Source organism: Pelobates fuscus, chromosome 9 (assembly GCF_036172605.1).
Source record: "Pelobates fuscus isolate aPelFus1 chromosome 9, aPelFus1.pri, whole genome shotgun sequence".
Lineage (NCBI taxonomy): Eukaryota > Metazoa > Chordata > Amphibia > Anura > Pelobatidae > Pelobates > Pelobates fuscus.
In genome coordinates, this window is record NC_086325.1 from 7,677,277 (window position 1) to 7,696,494 (window position 19,218).

The window sequence follows — 19,218 nt, forward strand, 5'->3', positions numbered from 1 at the left end:
GCTATAATAGCATTGCAGGACTCTATATAGTTGGTGTAAAAGTTTACTAAGTGCATTTATATTCCTTTAGTCTTGTGTATATTTTATGGGGATTGCTGTACTCTTTTCCATACACTTTATTTCAATGGAGATTGACTGAGGTGTCTGTATGGTACGTGGGATATACAGGGGATACTCGAAACATTACAATATCGTGCAAAAGTTCATTTATGCTACATAAAATGGGAAACTGATATGAGAAAGACGCAGTACATGCAAAGCAAGATAGTTCAAGCCGTGATTTGTCATAAATACGATGATTATGGCTTACAGCTCATGAAAACCCCAAATCCACAATCTCAGTAAATTAGAATATTACATGCAATCAATAAAACAAGGAGTGTACATAGAACAATATCGGACCTCTGAAAAGTATAAGCATGCATATAGACTCAGTACTTGGTTTGGGCCCTTTTGCAGTAATTACTGCCTCAATGCGGCGTGGCATGGAAGCTATCAGCCTGTGGCACTGCTGAGGTGTTATGGGAGACCAGGATGCTTCAATAGCGGCCTTCAGCTCTTCTGCATTGTTCGGTCTCATGTCTCATCTTTCTCTTGGCAATGCCCCATAGATTCTCTATGGGGTTCAGGTCAGGTGAGTTTGCTGACCACCAAGCACAGTAATCCCACGGTCATTGAACCAGGCTTTGGTGCTTTTGGCAGTTGCCAAGTCCTGCTGGAAAATGAAGTCAGCATCCCCATAAAGCTCGTCTGCGGAAGGAAGCATGAAGTTCTCCAAAATCTCCTGGTAGATGGCTGCGTTGACCCTGGACCTAATGAAGCACAGTGGACCAACACCAGCAGATGACATGGCTCCCCAAATCAACACAGACTGGAAACTTCACAGTGGACTTCAAGCATCTTGCAATGTGTGCCTCTCCATTCTTCCAGATTCTGGGACCTTGGTTTCCAAATGAGATGCAAAAGTTGCTCATATCAGAAAAGAGGACTTTGGATCACTGAGCAACAGACCAAGTCTGTTTTTCTTTAGCCCAGGTAAGACGCTTCGGACGTTGTTTGTTGTTCAGGAGCGGCTTGACAAGAGGAATAAGACATCTGAAGCCCATGTCCAGGATCCGGAAACAACACAGAAAAAGGTGTGGGAATAGATGGCGCTTATGGATATAGTATAGAACAAATTTTCAAAAAGCTGCTATTAGACACTCATGAGGGTACTCCAAAAACCACTCTCCACATGCACAAAACGAACAATACACCGCAATGGGTCAGTGTGACCACCTTCCCACTGTAGGTAAGAGTGTAGCGCTAAATAGGTGTATATTTCCAGTGCTCAGGAATACAAATGTACACTTACCACTCAGGGTAGTACCAAAAAAGTGGATATATAAAAGGAAAAAACAGAAAACATACATAGGGTAATAACGTAAAAGCTTGTATTAGAGTGACTTTAAATATATGCAGATGAACTCACATTTATTAGAGCCTTTTATGTGGGTATAGGCTCTAAACACTTAAGTATCCGTGCCTTTAAGGTAGGCAACGAGACCGTGTTGCTTCTGCTTGTTTTTTCCCTCTCTCCCTCTTTTCAATCAAGATGAAGACTCCAAGAGAAAAGAGAAACAAAACAGACTTCTGGGTGTAGATTGTTTAGCTCTTAACATGCAGTGCAATATCTCTTTAAGGTGAAAGGAAAAATGCTCACCTTTTTAAGAGCCTTTTGGTAACTGGCTCTAAGTATAAATGGTATGTGTGTCTAATATAAAGGGTGACACTACCCTTAACCGGATCCAGATACTTCAGGATAGAGGTGAGTATATTCAAACACAAAATTTATTGTATAAAGAGAAATAAAAGGTACCGTATATACTCGAGTATAAGCCGACCCGAATATAAGCCGAGGCCCCTAATTTTTCCCCCAAAAACTGGGAAAACTTATTGACTCGAGTATAAGACTAGGGTGGGAAATGCAGCAGCTACTGGTAAATTTCTAAATAAAATTAGATCCTAAAAAAAATATATTCATTGAATATTTATTTACAGTGTGTGTATAATGAATGCAGTGTGTGTATGAGTGCAGTGTGTGTGTGTATGAGTGCAGTGTGTGTATGAACTCACCCCTCAGTGTGGTCCTGACTCACCCCTCCCCTAGTGGTCCTTACCCTCCCCTCCCCTAGTGGTCCTTACTTCCCCCTCCCCTCCCCTAGTGGTCCTTACTTCCCCCTCCCCTAGTGGTCCTTATCCCCCCCCCTCCCTCCATAGTGGTCCTTATCCCCCCCCCTCCCTCCCTCCCATAGTGGTCCTTATCCCCCCCTCCCTCCCTCCCATAGTGTTCCTTTTCTCCCCCCCTCCCTCCCATAGTGTTCCTTTTCTCCCCCCCTCCCTCCCATAGTGGTCCTTATCCCACCCCCTCCCTCCGATAGTGGTCCTTATCCCCCCCCTCCCTCCCATAGCGGTCCTTATACCCCCCCTCCCTCCCATAGCGGTCCTTATCCCCCCCTCCCTCCCATAGCGGTCCTTATACCCCCCCCCCCTCCCTCCCATAGCGGTCCTTATACCCCCCCCCCTCCCTCCCATAGCGGTCCTTATACCCCCCCCCCTCCCTCCCATAGCGGTCCTTATACCCCCCCCCCCCTCCCTCCCATAGCGGTCCTTATACCCCCCCCCTCCCTCCCATAGCGGTCCTTATACCCCCCCCTCCCTCCCATAGTGGTCCTTATACCCCCCCCTCCCTCCCATAGTGGTCCTTATACCCCCCCCTCCCATAGTGGTCCTTATACCCCCCCTCCCATAGTGGTCCTTATCCCCCCCCCCTCCCTCCCATAGTGGTCCTTATCCCCCCCCCCCCCCTCCCTCAGCGGTCCTTATCCCCCCCCCCCTCCCTCCCATAGCGGTCCTTATACCCCCTTTTTTATTATTATTATTTTTATTATTTTTTTATTATTTCTTCTTATTTTATTTATATTTTTATTTATTTTTCTTCCCCCCTCCCTGCTTGATACATGGCAGGGAGGGGGGCTCTCCTTCCCTGGTGGTCCAGTGGCAGTTCAGTGGGGGGGAGAGGGGGGCTGGCAGAGCTGTAACTTACCTGTTCTGCAGCTCCTGTCAGCTCTCTCCTCCTCCGCGCCGTCCGTGCAGCTCCTATCAGCTCACACTGTAAGTCTCGCGAGAGCCGCGGCTCTCGCGAGATTTACACTGGGAGCTGACCGAGGTGCTGAACGGACGGCGCGGAGGAGGAGAGAGCTGACAGGAGCTGCAGGAAAGGTAAGTACAGCTCTGCCAGCACCCCTCTCCCCCCAGTCTGTATTATGGCAATGCAAATTGCCATAATACAGACCTTGACTCGAGTATAAGCCGAGTTGGGGTTTTTCAGCCCAAAAAATGGGCTGAAAAACTCGGCTTATACTCGAGTATATACGGTAATTAAAATATCAAATAGTAAAAAAATGAATAAATACAATATGTGCCGAAAGTCCTTCCTCTCCTGTTCTACCAAGACGCGTTTCGCCTTCTCCGCTGGCAAAATATCAACAAAATACCAATTGAAAAAGCCAGCGGAGAAGGCGAAACGCGACTCGAGTATAAGACTAGGGTGGGAAATGCAGCAGCTACTGGTAAATTTCTAAATAAAATTAGATCCTAAAAAAAATATATTCATTGAATATTTATTTACAGTGTGTGTATAATGAATGCAGTGTGTGTGTATGAGTGCAGCGTGTGTGTATGAGTGCAGTGTGTGTGTGTATGAGTGCAGTGTGTGTATGAACTCACCCCTCAGTGTGGTCCTGACTCACCCCTCCCCTAGTGGTCCTTACCCTCCCCTCCCCTAGTGGTCCTTACTTCCCCCTCCCCTCCCCTAGTGGTCCTTACTTCCCCCTCCCCTCCCCTAGTGGTCCTTATCCCCCCCCTCCCTCCATAGTGGTCCTTATCCCCCTCCCTCCCATAGTGGTCCTTATCCCCCTCCCTCCCTCCCATAGTGGTCCTTATCCCCCCCTCCCTCCCTCCCATAGTGTTCCTTTTCTCCCCCCCTCCCTCCCATAGTGGTCCTTATCCCACCCCCTCCCTCCGATAGCGGTCCTTATACCCCCCCCCTCCCTTCCCCATAGCGGTCCTTATCCCCCCCTCCCTCCCATAGCGGTCCTTATACCCCCCCCCCCTCCCATAGCGGTCCTTATACCCCCCCCCCCTCCCTCCCATAGCGGTCCTTATACCCCCCCCCCCCCCCTCCCTCCCATAGCGGTCCTTATACCCCCCCCCCCTCCCTCCCATAGCGGTCCTTATACCCCCCCCCTCCCTCCCATAGCGGTCCTTATACCCCCCCCTCCCATAGTGGTCCTTATCCCCCCCCCCTCCCTCCCATAGTGGTCCTTATCCCCCCCCCCCCCCCTCCTCCCATAGCGGTCCTTATACCCCCTTTTTTTATTATTATTATTTTTTTATTATTTCTTCTTATTTTATTTATATTTTTATTTATTTTTCTTCCCCCCTCCCTGCTTGATACATGGCAGGGAGGGGGGCTCTCCTTCCCTGGTGGTCCAGTGGCAGTTCAGTGGGGGGGAGAGGGGGGCTGGCAGAGCTGTAACTTACCTGTTCTGCAGCTCCTGTCAGCTCTCTCCTCCTCCGCGCCGTCCGTGCAGCTCCTTCTATCAGCTCACACTGTAAGTCTCGCGAGAGCCGCGGCTCTCGCGAGATTTACACTGGGAGCTGACCGAGGTGCTGAACGGACGGCGCGGAGGAGGAGAGAGCTGACAGGAGCTGCAGGAAAGGTAAGTACAGCTCTGCCAGCACCCCCTCTCCCCCCAGTCTGTATTATGGCAATGCAAATTGCCATAATACAGACCTTGACTCGAGTATAAGCCGAGTTGGGGTTTTTCAGCCCAAAAAATGGGCTGAAAAACTCGGCTTATACTCGAGTATATACGGTAATTAAAATATCAAATAGTAAAAAAATGAATAAATACAATATGTGCCGAAAGTCCTTCCTCTCCTGTTCTACCAAGACGCGTTTCGCCTTCTCCGCTGGCAAAATATCAACAAAATACCAATTGAAAAAGCCAGCGGAGAAGGCGAAACGCGTCTTGGTAGAACAGGAGAGGAAGGACTTTCGGCACATATTGTATTTATTCATTTTTTTACTATGATATTTTAATTACCTTTTATTTCTCTTTATACAATAAATTTTGTGTTTGAATATACTCACCTCTATCCTGAAGTATCTGGATCCGGTTAAGGGTAGTGTCACCCTTTATATTAGACACACATACCATTTATACTTAGAGCCAGTTACCAAAAGGCTCTTAAAAAGGTGAGCATTTTTCCTTTCACCTTAAAGAGATATTGCACTGCATGTTAAGAGCTAAACAATCTACACCCAGAAGTCTGTTTTGTTTCTCTTTTCTCTTGGAGTCTTCATCTTGATTGAAAAGAGGGAGAGAGGGAAAAAACAAGCAGAAGCAACACGGTCTCGTTGCCTACCTTAAAGGCACGGATACTTAAGTGTTTAGAGCCTATACCCACATAAAAGGCTCTAATAAATGTGAGTTCATCTGCATATATTTAAAGTCACTCTAATACAAGCTTTTACGTTATTACCCTATGTATGTTTTCTGTTTTTTCCTTTTATATATCCACTTTTTTGGTACTACCCTGAGTGGTAAGTGTACATTTGTATTCCTGAGCACTGGAAATATACACCTATTTAGCGCTACACTCTTACCTACAGTGGGAAGGTGGTCACACTGACCCATTGCGGTGTATTGTTCGTTTTGTCCATGTCCAGGATCCGTCTGTGTGTGGTGGCTCTTGATGCACGGACTCCAGCCTCAGTCCACTCCTTGTGAAAGTCCCCAACACTTTTGAATGGCCTTTTCCTGACAATCCTCTCCAGGCTGCGGTCATCCCTGCTGCTTGTGCACCTTTTTCTTCCACACAACTTTCTATTAATGTGCTTTGATACAGCACTTTGGGAACATCCAACTTCCTTCGCAATTACCTTTTGAGGCTTAAACAGCAAAAGAATTGGAAATAAACAAAAAACTACCAGTAGGTGTCACCAGCGGTTAGGAAAAAATATCGAAATTGAGTCTTAATATGTCTATTAATAAAAAACTTTTAATATGTTAATATTAAATAAAACTAGTGTGACAAGCAATATTAAAATAGGGTCAGTAGTCCCAAATCTGTCTGTCAGATACCAGTACAGATCCTATTTAGCCAATATCAATCAAAATTACTAAAGGAGATAATCAGTCCTGAGGTGCCACCTTTAGTTATATAAAGCAGTTACAATTATTACGGAGTTTAATTTAGGATGCAATCATCATATTGTTTTATTTAGCAGTTACACAATGGCAGACTTATCTCTGTGCTGTTAATAAAGATCCATTTTTCGTGCTGTGTATTCAGTCGTTACGAAGTAGCAGTCTGATTTATAAAGTATCTGTCAGGTTGGTTCTAAATAGACCTGAATGTCTTACATAGAATAGTGCAGACAGATCAGACAAATGTATCAGTAAAAAGATAGAACAGGTTTTATTCTTTAGAAAAGACCTGCTGTATTTCTGAGCTCTTATTGTATAGTTAACGTTGTAAGAAGCAACACAAGGTACTTCAATCAGCTGGTCTATAGTTCTCAGGATGGAACCTTCAAGGTAAAAGATTCTTATCTAATGTGCCTTCAAGGGCACCCCTTAATAAAAAAACCTGTCTATTCTGTCTTCTGCCCAACACTCAAAATTAGCAATACGTAAAGGTAAATAGTCGATCCTGGACTGCTATATCCCTAAAGATGTGCAGGACGTCTATACACCAGGTTAGTGTTCTCGGTAATTACCGATTAGATGTCCTGAGCCCCTGACTTGTGCGTTTCGCCAGGATCGCTCATCAGAGGGGAACTGAAGACAGGTAAATGTGGCTGAGCACTTTGTGCAGCCTGCCAATCGTGAGAGAGGAGGGCGTCCTCTTATTTGCAAACTATTTAACCCTTAAGTTGCTTGCCTAATATGTGAAAAGAAAAAAATCTCTTATGGAGTAAATGTTAATAATTCAGATCTCATATGTATATTATGTTGTGATGGCATCTATGCCAGTGTGTCTAAACTACAGTAAGAAAAATGTTTAACCCATTCGAACCCAGTTACTATTTAAACAACATTGGCTAGGATTTGGCAGATACCAAGTTTTAGGTCTCCTAAGGTATGATTTGTGTCTCTGTATTGTTTCATTACATAAATACATTGTTTTCAAGTTATCATATATTTTTATTTTATTTTTAAATTACATGAGATTATATAAATAATGGTATGTAAAGAAAGCCCTTTTTGTCCTGAAAAAAAACAATATATAAATTTGTATGGGAACAGTAAATGAGAGAGCGGAAAATTACAGCTAAACACAAACACCACAAAAGTGTAAAAAGAGGCCTGGTCGCAAATGTACAACATCGCAAAAACAGGCCGGTCCTTAAGGGGTTAATAAAGCATTGGCACACACATATATATATATTATTTTTCTTTGGTGACTATAGTCTTTCATTTCCCTGACATTTGTTGTGGTAGAGGTTCTGAGTAACGACACACATGGCAGTGGGAGTTCAGTCCCCACAATTCGATATTTTCCCTAGACTAGAAGAGTGTTTTGGAATATGGAATTTGGTTATTACTACAACTACTTTCATTTATATGATGTTTTAACCAACTCATTATTCCATTCGGTGAGCCCATCCCGATTAATACTAAGTTTGCGCACACATTATAAATATTTGAGGTGGGTACATAACAAAAAAACAAACAACTTAACCTGAAAATATTTATTTTCAAAATATTTGTGAAAATAACAGGAAATCAAAAACGTGATCTATAAAAAGAATAAGCAGATTTTCATTTGGAAAATGCTAAATTACAATAGCATGTGAAAATGATCAGCAAGACAAAGTTTGGCACCAAATGAGTTCTAGAGTGTCCTTAGACAATGGCATTGCATTGGGATTGGTCAGCTGGCTGCACCATGCTGCCTCTATGGATGACAATATTGGTTAGCAGGTCCATGGTAGGCACACATCAGCTCGAGCCATGCTTCCCTTTTAGTATAATAAAATACTGTCCTCGCTGGAAACCGTATCCACATCCAAATATAGATTTAATTATTTTTTTACAGTCAAATAAAAAAAAAAAAGTCTAAAATACTGACTGTTTTAAAACATCATTTTGTCCCTTCTTCATCCTTTGTTGAATGTAGTCCACTGGCTCGGCGTTCACAATCCGTGTAGTGATCCAGACTGCGACGGTCATTTTCTGGCTACCATAACGAGTCGACCCTGTGAGAAAGCAGATTAGATTTTATATACAGTGTATCAGTACCAGCAGACCGCGCATGGAGTGAAAGATAAAAGCACAATGTGTTATAGGCAGATGGAAGGAAGCTGGACGAGCTCTACTCCGAGAGATAAAGTTACGTTTCTTTGTACATTTTATTTCTTGCGGTCTGATAGATAAGAAGTTTCAGAAATGCAGCCAACATTGCACTCTGGTGGCGGGTTTCAGTATTAACCATATGTAAAACAGGAGCTAGAAATGCTTTGCTTTAAGATGGAAACACAGCCTGGAATCAGCACAGTTACAGCTTTTGGCCCTAGTCAGCCCTGTAGTTTGCAGATGGGGGTCTACGTAGTAGTCATGGTTACCAAGCTCTGCATTTCCCTATGATTAGCAATACAGCCCACTACCTGTGTGCTAGACTTCCCATTCTGTATCAACTCCAAAACGATAGCGGGTAAGGAACACGCCAGCCTAGGCTGCTGAGAGTATCCCAGGCAGGGATTTATGGACACAGCAAGTGTTTCTGGGAGTTTACTTTCTACAGCAGAATGTTGACAAATGAAATACAGTTCTGAACTACAACTCTCAAAATTCCAAGTCATGACATTTAGGGCAGTATCGTTGTAAAATAAGGAAAACCCGCAATAAAATAAGATGCGGAGAATGGGTTTATGGAACAAAACTAATGATTGTAATTTAGCAAGTGTCGATGGGTGGAAGGCTAATTTTAAAACGGCTTTAACTGCACCACAAAAATGTGAGAATTGAGAAACACACATTGATCATGTTGGAAATTCCCTGTCAGAATATATCAAAATATAACGTGGGCTCCTGAAGGATGAAGCTACAGGCGCTAAAGAAAAGACACTGTGGCCTTTGGGGGACAGCTTCAGGGAAGTATAGCTGCCCTCCACCGCATCCCTGCTCCTATGCACCCAAAGAGGGGCATTACCTTAGGGTAGGCATAGGCAACCTTCGGCACGCCAGATATTTTGGACTACACCTCCCATGATGCATTGCCAGCATTACGGGTGTAAGAGCATCATGGAGGATGTCATTCAAAACATCTGGAGTGCTGAAGGTTCCCTATGCCTGCCTTAGGGGGATCTTTGTAAAATATGCAAATTGCCCCCTCCCATAGCCACACCTATCTCCAGGAAGAGAGAGAACCCACCCAGCCCCACCAAAATGTTTTTAAATCCCCTGTATGTTCAAGTAAGGGAAACCTAGAAGGACTATAATCTAGTATAAAGATACTCTCCTGACTATATTCACATATAGCGATCCAAATATACACACTTAGTACCATGCTATTCATATTACAGTTACTATATCCAGGAAGGAGAAAACAATACGCATCAATTCAAGTTTTATATTTATTATGTCTGTCTAAAACAAAGAACAAAATGTATGGTTTAAAATAGGTCATGGGTATCCAGCCTTTTGGCTTCCCTGGGCTGCATTGGGCAAAGGGGAATGGTTTTGGACCGCGCATCAAATATATAATATAGTTAATGTATACAAATAATAAAACTTCAAAAGCCATTTTCTTCATTTTGATATTTACATTGTTTAGCAGATAACTCTCTTATTTGTTACGTTTGAGTGGGATTGCCTTATTTAAAAACAAACAAACAAACGAGCTCCCTGCCTCCCGCACCGCCCGGACAGCAACTGGGCCTTATTACCATTACGAGTGGCTCTGGGCCGCGGGTTGGACATGCCTGGTTTAGAATGTATACTATGACTATTCTTCTAACAAACTGAAGCTGAGGAAAGGGTTCTTTACTGCAAGAACAAGAATGCAGTTGTTTTATGAGATTCTAGATTTTTTTAAAGGCTTGGATGCTTTCTGCATAAACAGAATATGTCTAAACAGGCCGTCGATTCAAAGAGAAATCTCATTGCCATTATGGAGTCAAGAAGAATTATTTTTCCCTTTTTATGGCATCATTGGAAATGTATTGCCTTATTTTGGATCAACAACAAAGAATGAGCTTCACAGCTGAACTTTACATTTTTTTTCCAACGTATTTAAATATGTAAAATGAACACAGGGTATTTTCCAAATGAATGCGATTGCCAAGTCATTAAGCTCGGATTTCATAACAAAAACAAAAATAAATAAAGTACAACAGTATCACCTCTATGGATAAGCAAGTGACCATGTCTCACGTGTACCATGGGCGGGTTGGAAAGACTCACAGGGAAACCACCCCCAAACAATAAGCCAACCCAGCGACAGACCTCCCTGTCATACTGCACACAGACTTCCCCCACAGGTACGGACGCAGTGAGGCCTCAGCTTGAGTCTCCCTGCAAACTAGGAGTCTTCTCTCTTCTTTGACTATTAAGTTAACACCTACCTAGAACTCTACATTCCACTGACACCTGCTTACTGCAGCTAATGTCCATCACGCAAAGTAACCTCATAGGTGATACAACAGAAGCGCTTGTGGTGCTTAGCTGAAAGTGTTGGTTGCACGACCGGACATGCATATATTGTACACTCACAAACTGAGGTTCGAATTGTATACTTTGTGGATTTGTCCAGCATTTTATTAAAACACTTTTTGGTAGGATTGACCTCCTAAATGTAAATCTGGCCCTCTTCTGAGGCCCTGCAGGTTTGGGAGTCATGACTGTGTGGCTCACATACAGCCATTATGCAAGCTGGACATCATGCACATAATATCGGTGTGAAAGCGCACAAAGACCTTGCACTAGGAGGTGGCCCTCGATCCCCTATTGCCTGAGGGCTCTGTGAGCCCGCCCCTGGTTCTGACTGCAACGCACACAATCAGACCTTATATAGCAGGTGAAGGAGAGATTCCCAGGAAAGCCTGTATTATCCCACAGTATACAAGGCGTACAATGGGTACAGGGGAGGGTTAGGTATGGCAAAGCATGTCCAGGGGGTGGAGAATTGGTTTTTGGAGGGGGAGGGAGAGGTTGTTAATGTGTTGTTATTCAGACAGGAGCCTGGTGAAACTTGTGTCATAAACCCACAGCAGTAAAATATTTACACATCGCCTGTCTGTATAGCTTGTATGTCTGGACAGGTGTAATCAAACAATAAGACTATTCACAATACAAACAAATACGCGCTCTGTACTCACCTGATTATTACGTACATTATCTGGTCAGGGTGAGCAATGTAAATCCTGGGGAGAAAGCAGAATGTCTGTTACAGCATCACACAGTATATTATATTATAACCAGCCCATGACCACACACAGTATATTATAACCGGTCCATTGACACACACAGTATATTATATTATAACCAGCCCATTAGCACACACACAGTATATAATAACTGTCCCATTGAGACACACCGTATATTATAACCGGCCCATTGAGACACACCGTATATTATATTATAACCAGCCCATTAGTACACACCGTATATTATATTATAACCAGCCCATTAGTACACACAGTATATTATATTATAACCGGCCCATTGCCACACACAGTATATAATAACTGGCCCATTGAGACACACCGTATATTATAACCGGCCCATTGAGACACACCGTATACAATAACCGGCCCATTGAGACACACCGTATATTATATTATAAGCGGTCCATTACCACACACATTATATTGGATTATAACAGGTCTATTACCACACACAGTATATTATAACAGGTCCATTAACACAGACAATATTATATTATAAGCGCTTCATTGCCACACACATTATATGATATTGGATTATAACAGGACACACACACACACACACACACACTAGATTAAAACAGATCCATTACCACACACACAGTATATTATATTATAACCGGTCCATTACCACACACAGTATATTATATTACAACAGCGCCATTGCCTCACACAGTATATATTATAACAGATCCATTACCACACACAGTATATTATATTATATTATAACCGGTCCATTACTGTGACAAACGCTCCTCCCCACAAACGTTTGCCACAAACTCCTGGAGGAGTGTGGAAGCTGGCCTCCTGCCCACCGACTATGGTCCAGATCTGAGACACCGTTTGGGAGTTACCCTGACCAGTCAACATTAGCAGCTTTCCCTGGTTCGGCATTTCCCTTCATTCGAATGGAACCAAACACTAGCTCCCTGGCGGCCGTTTGCATGAACCAAGCCCACAAATGTTCTTCAGCGGTACTTAGCCATGACAGCTATGGAACTAATTTCAGCATGAGGACTTTGTGGTCACCTCAGCGGTACTTAGCCGCGAATGTTATGGAACTGTTTTCGGCATGAGGCGACCATGCGGTTCCTGGACAAGCGCCAGGACAGCGCTTTTTGGAGAGGAGGTGTCTGAGACTAAGGGGAACAAACGGTACTTGAGAGCCAGGCGTATTTCAGGAGCAGGAGCTTGCGAAAGTTGACCGGCAAAAGCACCAAACACCCTGGAACTATTTTGGGCACAGGACCACATCTACGGCCGGTCAGAACTTTGCCCCGGTGATGTTTTCCCTACACTGCATAGATCTGAGTGCTATTTGGACAACTTGGACGCTCAGGTCACGGCTATTTGGAGATGTATAAAAATGTGTGGTTATTGTAGGTTTTTATGATGTTTTGGGGTACTTTTATGCTTTTATGTTATGTGTTGGGACCTCTGTTCCTGGGAGATAATTAGCTTACCTTCTTTAACTCAATTATCTTCCAATTATCTAGTTTCAGCTCGAGGAGGATTCGTCAGGGAAAGTCTTTGTAAGGACTACAGGACTGTGTGTCTTCCAGTCCCTGGGAGGGAATAGAGCTAGTCCCCTATCCGGTTCCAGGATGAAGAGGCGCCAGGAGGACCCCAGTCAAGCCACAGCGACTGGGGCAGAAGCAAACCTGGTAATATCACAAGCGCACACACTGTATTCTAGCAGAACCATTACTGGGTGTGCACACACTATAAAGACTAACACACCTATTACAGGCAAATCTGCAGAGAATATTAATTCAGACTGGTCACTATTAAAAATATGTCTTCTGGAGGGAAACTTATCTGGAAGAGTTTAAACCCAATTAAGATTCTTGTAAAGAAAAGGCCACTGACTTTTTGACAGTTTCTCAGTCCTTCCCCCCTGTATGTGCAGCAGATGTGGGCGACATTGTCATAATCGGCTTTGTGCTTGATATTGCTTTGGGTTTTCCTTCCAGAGTGCACATACAATACACACAAGTGACAGGTTGGTGCACTTTATACTAAACCTCAGCCATGCTGGATATCACACACCTCTCCACCCACTGATGCAGGGCGCGATCCTGGAATAGATGGCAGAGGAAGAGCCACATGCTGATAGTCTCCATCCAAAATATCACAACAATGAACCACAGGGACGAGAGCAGGAAAAATTCACACGTCATCCTGTCTGCCAGCTAAACTCTGCGCAACACGCTGCGCTCACGCCAGCAGCTCCTGCGAGAATAAACAGAGCATCACACACACACCTCAACACCACAAACATTAAAAACATTGCATCTTTTTAAATAATTATAGATAATATCCCACACCGGTAATGATATCGCACCCCACTAATGATATCGCACCCCACTAATGATATCGCACCCCACTAATGATATCACACCGCATCAAGTAACATCGCACCCCACTAATATCACATCAAGTAACATCGCACCCCACTAATATCACATCAAGTAACATCGCACCCCACTAATATCACATCAAGTAACATCGCACCCCACTAATATCACATCAAGTAACATCGCACCCCACTAATATCACATCAAGTAACATCGCACCCCACTAATATCACATCAAGTAACATCGCACCCCACTAATATCATTGCTCCCCACTAATGATATCTCATCAAGTACTATCACACCCCACTAATATCCCACCCCAGTAATATTGCACCCCACTAATGATATTGCACCAAGTAATATCGCACCCCACTAATATCCCACCCCACTAAGGATATAGCATCAAGTAATATCACACCCCACTAATATCATTGCTCCCCACTAAGGATATAGCATCAAGTAATATCGCACCCCACTAATACCATCACACCCCACTAATGATATTGCATCAAGAAATATCACACCCCACTAATATCCCAACCCAGTAATATCATTGCACCCCACTAAGAATATCACACAAAATGCTATCATGGCCCACTAGTATCGCACCTACTTTTATAGCCCACTAATATCAGACCACATTTATATTATAGCCCACTTATATCACAGCAATATCCCAGCAAACTAATATCGCAGCCCAGTAATATCATACCCTACTGATATCGCAGCCCCAGTCTTATCGCAGCCCCGTAATATCATAACCCAGTCATATTGCAGCCCAGTAATCTTATACCCCAGTAATATTATGGCCCAGTAATATCCCAGTTATAGCGCAGCCCTGTAATATCATACCCCACTGATATCACACCCCAGTCTTATCGCAGTCCGTAATATCATAACCCAGTCATATTACAGCCCAGTAATCTTATACCCCAGTCATATCGCAGCCAAGTAATATCCAAGTTATATCGCAGTCCTGTAATATCATACCCCGGTAATATCATAGCTCAGTAATAATATCCCTTAGTAATATTACACAGTAATACTATATTATAACCCAGTAATACCCCAGTCATATACTACCCCAGTAACAGTATACCCCAGTAATACCATATTACACCCTAGTAATACCATATTACACCCCAGTAATATCATATTATACCCCAGTAATATCATATTATATCCCAGTAATATTATACTATACATACCCCAGTAATATTATACCCCAGTGATATATTGTATTATATTATATTTTGATACCCCAGTGATATATTATGTAATTATACACCAGTGATATTATATTATACCCCTGTATATTATTATACCCCAGTAATATTATATAATTATACCCCAGAGATATTAATATATAATACCCCAGCCATATTATATTATTATATTATTACACCCCAGGGATATTATATTATTATACCCCAGCCATATTATATTTTTTAATTATATTATTATACCCCAGTGATATTATATTATTATACCCCAGTGATATTATACCCCAGTGATATTATATTATTATACTAGGGTATAATAATAGAATATAATATCACTGGGGTATAATAATATATTATTATACCCCAGTGATATTATATTATTATTATACCCCAGTGATATTATATTATTATACCCCAGTGATATTATATTATTATACCCCAGTGATATTATATTATTATACCCCAGTGATATTATATTATATTATTATACCCCAGTGATATTATATTATTATACCCCAGTGATATTATATTATTATACCCCAGTGATATTATATTATTATACCCCAGTGATATTATATTATTATACCCCAGTGATATTATATTATTATTATACCCCAGTGATATTATATTATTATACCCCAGTGATATTATATTATTATACCCCAGTGATATTATATTATTATACCCCAGTGATATTGCATTATATTATTATACCCCAGTGATATTATAGTATTATACCCCATTGATATTATATTATTATACCCCAGTGATATTATATTATATTATTATTATACCCCAGTGATATTATATTATTATTATACCCCAGTGATATTATATTATTATACCCCAGCGATATTATATTATTATTATACCCCAGTGATATTATATTATTATTATACCCCAGTGATATTAGATTATATTATTATACCCCAGTGATATTATATTATATTATTATACCCCAGCGATATTATATTATATTATTATACCCCAGTGATATTATATTATTATACCCCAGTGATATTATATTATTATACTGGGGTATAATAATAGAATATAATATCACTGGGGTATAATAATATATTATTATACCCCAGTGATATTATATTATTATACCCCAGTGATATTATATTATTATACCCCAGCGATATTATATTATTATACCCCAGCGATATTATATTATATTATTATTATACCCCAGTGATATTATATTATTATTATACCCCAGTGATATTATATTATTATTATACCCCAGTGATATTATATTATTATTATACCCCATTGATATTATAGTATTATACCCCAGTGATATAATATTATTATACCCCAGTGATATTATATTATTATACCCCAGTGATATTATATTATATTATTATACCCCAGTGATATTATATTATATTATTATACCCCAGTGATATTATATTATTATACCCCAGTGATATTATATTATTATACCCCAGTGATATTATATTATTATACCCCAGTGATATTATATTATTATACCCCAGTGATATTATATTATTATACCCCAGTGATATTATATTATATTATTATTATACCCCAGTGATATTATATTATTATACCCCAGTGATATTATATTATTATACCCCAGTGATATTATATTATATTATTATACCCCAGTGATATTATATTATTATACCCCAGTGATATTATATTATATTATTATTATACCCCAGTGATATTATATTATTATTATACCCCAGTGATATTATATTATTATTATACCCCAGCGATATTATATTATATTATTATACCCCAGCGATATTATATTATATTATTATACCCCAGTGATATTATATTATTATACCCCAGTGATATTATATTATTATACTGGGGTATAATAATAGAATATAATATCACTGGGGTATAATAATATATTATTATACCCCAGTGATATTATATTATTATACCCCAGTGATATTATATTATATTATTATACCCCAGCGATATTATATTATATTATTATTATACCCCAGTGATATTATATTATTATTATACCCCAGTGATATTATATTATTATTATACCCCAGTGATATTATATTATTATTATACCCCAGTGATATTATATTATTATTATACCCCATTGATATTATAGTACTATACCCCAGTGATATAATATTATTATACCCCAGTGATATTATATTATATTATTATACCCCAGTGATATTATATTATATTATTATACCCCAGTGATATTATATTATATTATTATACCCCAGTGATATTATATTATATTATTATACCCCAGTGATATTATATTATTATACCCCAGTGATATTATATTATTATACCCCAGTGATATTATATTATTATACCCCAGTGATATTATATTATTATACCCCAGTGATATTATATTATATTATTATACCCCAGTGATATTATATTATTATACCCCAGTGATATTATATTATTATACCCCAGTGATATTATATTATTATACCCCAGTGATATTATATTATTATACCCCAGTGATATTATATTATTATACCCCAGTGATATTATATTATTATACCCCAGTGATATTATATTATATTATTATACCCCAGTGATATTATATTATATTATTATACCCCAATGATATTATATTATATTATTATACCCCAGTGATATTATATTATTATACCCCAGTGATATTATATTATTATACCCCAGTGATATTAATTATACCCCAGTGATATTATATTATATTATTATACCCCAGTGATATTATATTATTATACCCCAGTGATATTATATTATTATACCCCAGTGATATTATATTATTATACCCCAGTGATATTATATTATATTATTATACCCCAGTGATATTATATTATATTATTATACCCCAATGATATTATATTATATTATTATACCCCAGTGATATTATATTATTATACCCCAGTGATATTATATTATTATACCCCAGTGATATTATATTATTATACCCCAGTGATATTATATTATTATACCCCAGTGATATTATATTATATTGACCCCCTCTCCCAGCGCTCTGTTTACCTGATTCACTAAACTCCGAAGTGCTGCGATGTGAATGCTATAATGAACCCGCCGAGCTGTGGCTGGGATCGCTCCATTATGATCTCAGTTCGCAGTTTAGTGAAGAGGCCCCGTGTGATGACGTCACTCACCGGGGGACCCAGAGTGAGCAGCCAAGGTCCCAGATCCACAGCACCTAGCAACACTTCCGCATCGGGCCACGCCCATTTATCACCCTGCTCTGTGACGTCATCACCGCGCGCCAGCCAGTGGCCGGCAGGGTGGGCGTGGCCGAGAGCGGATGGGCGTGGTTTCTATCTTCTCACATGGAGTTTATTTATTATATGGGATATAATATTATACAGGATTTATTATATTATTGAATACATGGTGTATAATATTATACAGGATTTATTATATTATCTAATACATGATGTATAATATTATACTGGATTTATTATATTATCTAATACATGGGATATAATATTATACAGGATTTATAATATTATCTAATACATGGTGTATAATATTATACTGGATTTATTATATTATCTAATACATGATGTATAATATTATACAGGATTTATTATATTATTTATTACATGGGATATAATATTATACTGGATTTATAATATTATCTAATACATGGTGTATAATATTATACAGGATTTATTATATTATTTAATACATGATGTATAATATTATACTGGATTTATTATATTATCTAATACATGGGATATAATATTATACAGGATTTATAATATTATCTAATACATGGTGTATAATATTATACTGGATTTATTATATTATCTAATACATGATGTATAATATTATACAGGATTTATTATATTATTTATTACATGGGATATAATATTATACTGGATTTATAATATTATCTAATACATGGTGTATAATATTATACAGGATTTATTATATTATTTAATACATGGGATATAATATTATACTGGATTTATAATATTATCTAATACATGATGTATAATATTATACAGGATTTATTATATTATTTATTACATGGGATATAATATTATACTGGATTTATTATATTATCTAATACATGGTGTATAATATTATACAGGATTTATTATATTATTTAATACATGGGATATAATATTATACTGGATT

The 19,218-nt window shown here is 39.5% G+C and overlaps 1 long non-coding RNA gene across 2 annotated transcripts; it reads right to left on the minus strand.

Moving 5' to 3' along the window:
* Window positions 1-7,700: 7,700 nt before the first annotated feature.
* LOC134573432 (uncharacterized) lies at window positions 7,701-18,301 on the minus strand. Of its 2 annotated transcripts, none has more exons than XR_010085324.1 (4): window positions 18,228-18,301; window positions 13,547-13,729; window positions 11,432-11,476; window positions 7,701-8,311 (listed from the first exon to the last, which is right to left on the minus strand). It is a non-coding gene; the product is annotated as an uncharacterized LOC134573432 (long non-coding RNA). The 2 variants fall into 2 exon arrangements; XR_010085323.1 differs by lacking the exon at window positions 18,228-18,301 and adding an exon at window positions 18,097-18,202.
* Between the last annotated feature and the right edge of the window lie 917 nt (window positions 18,302-19,218).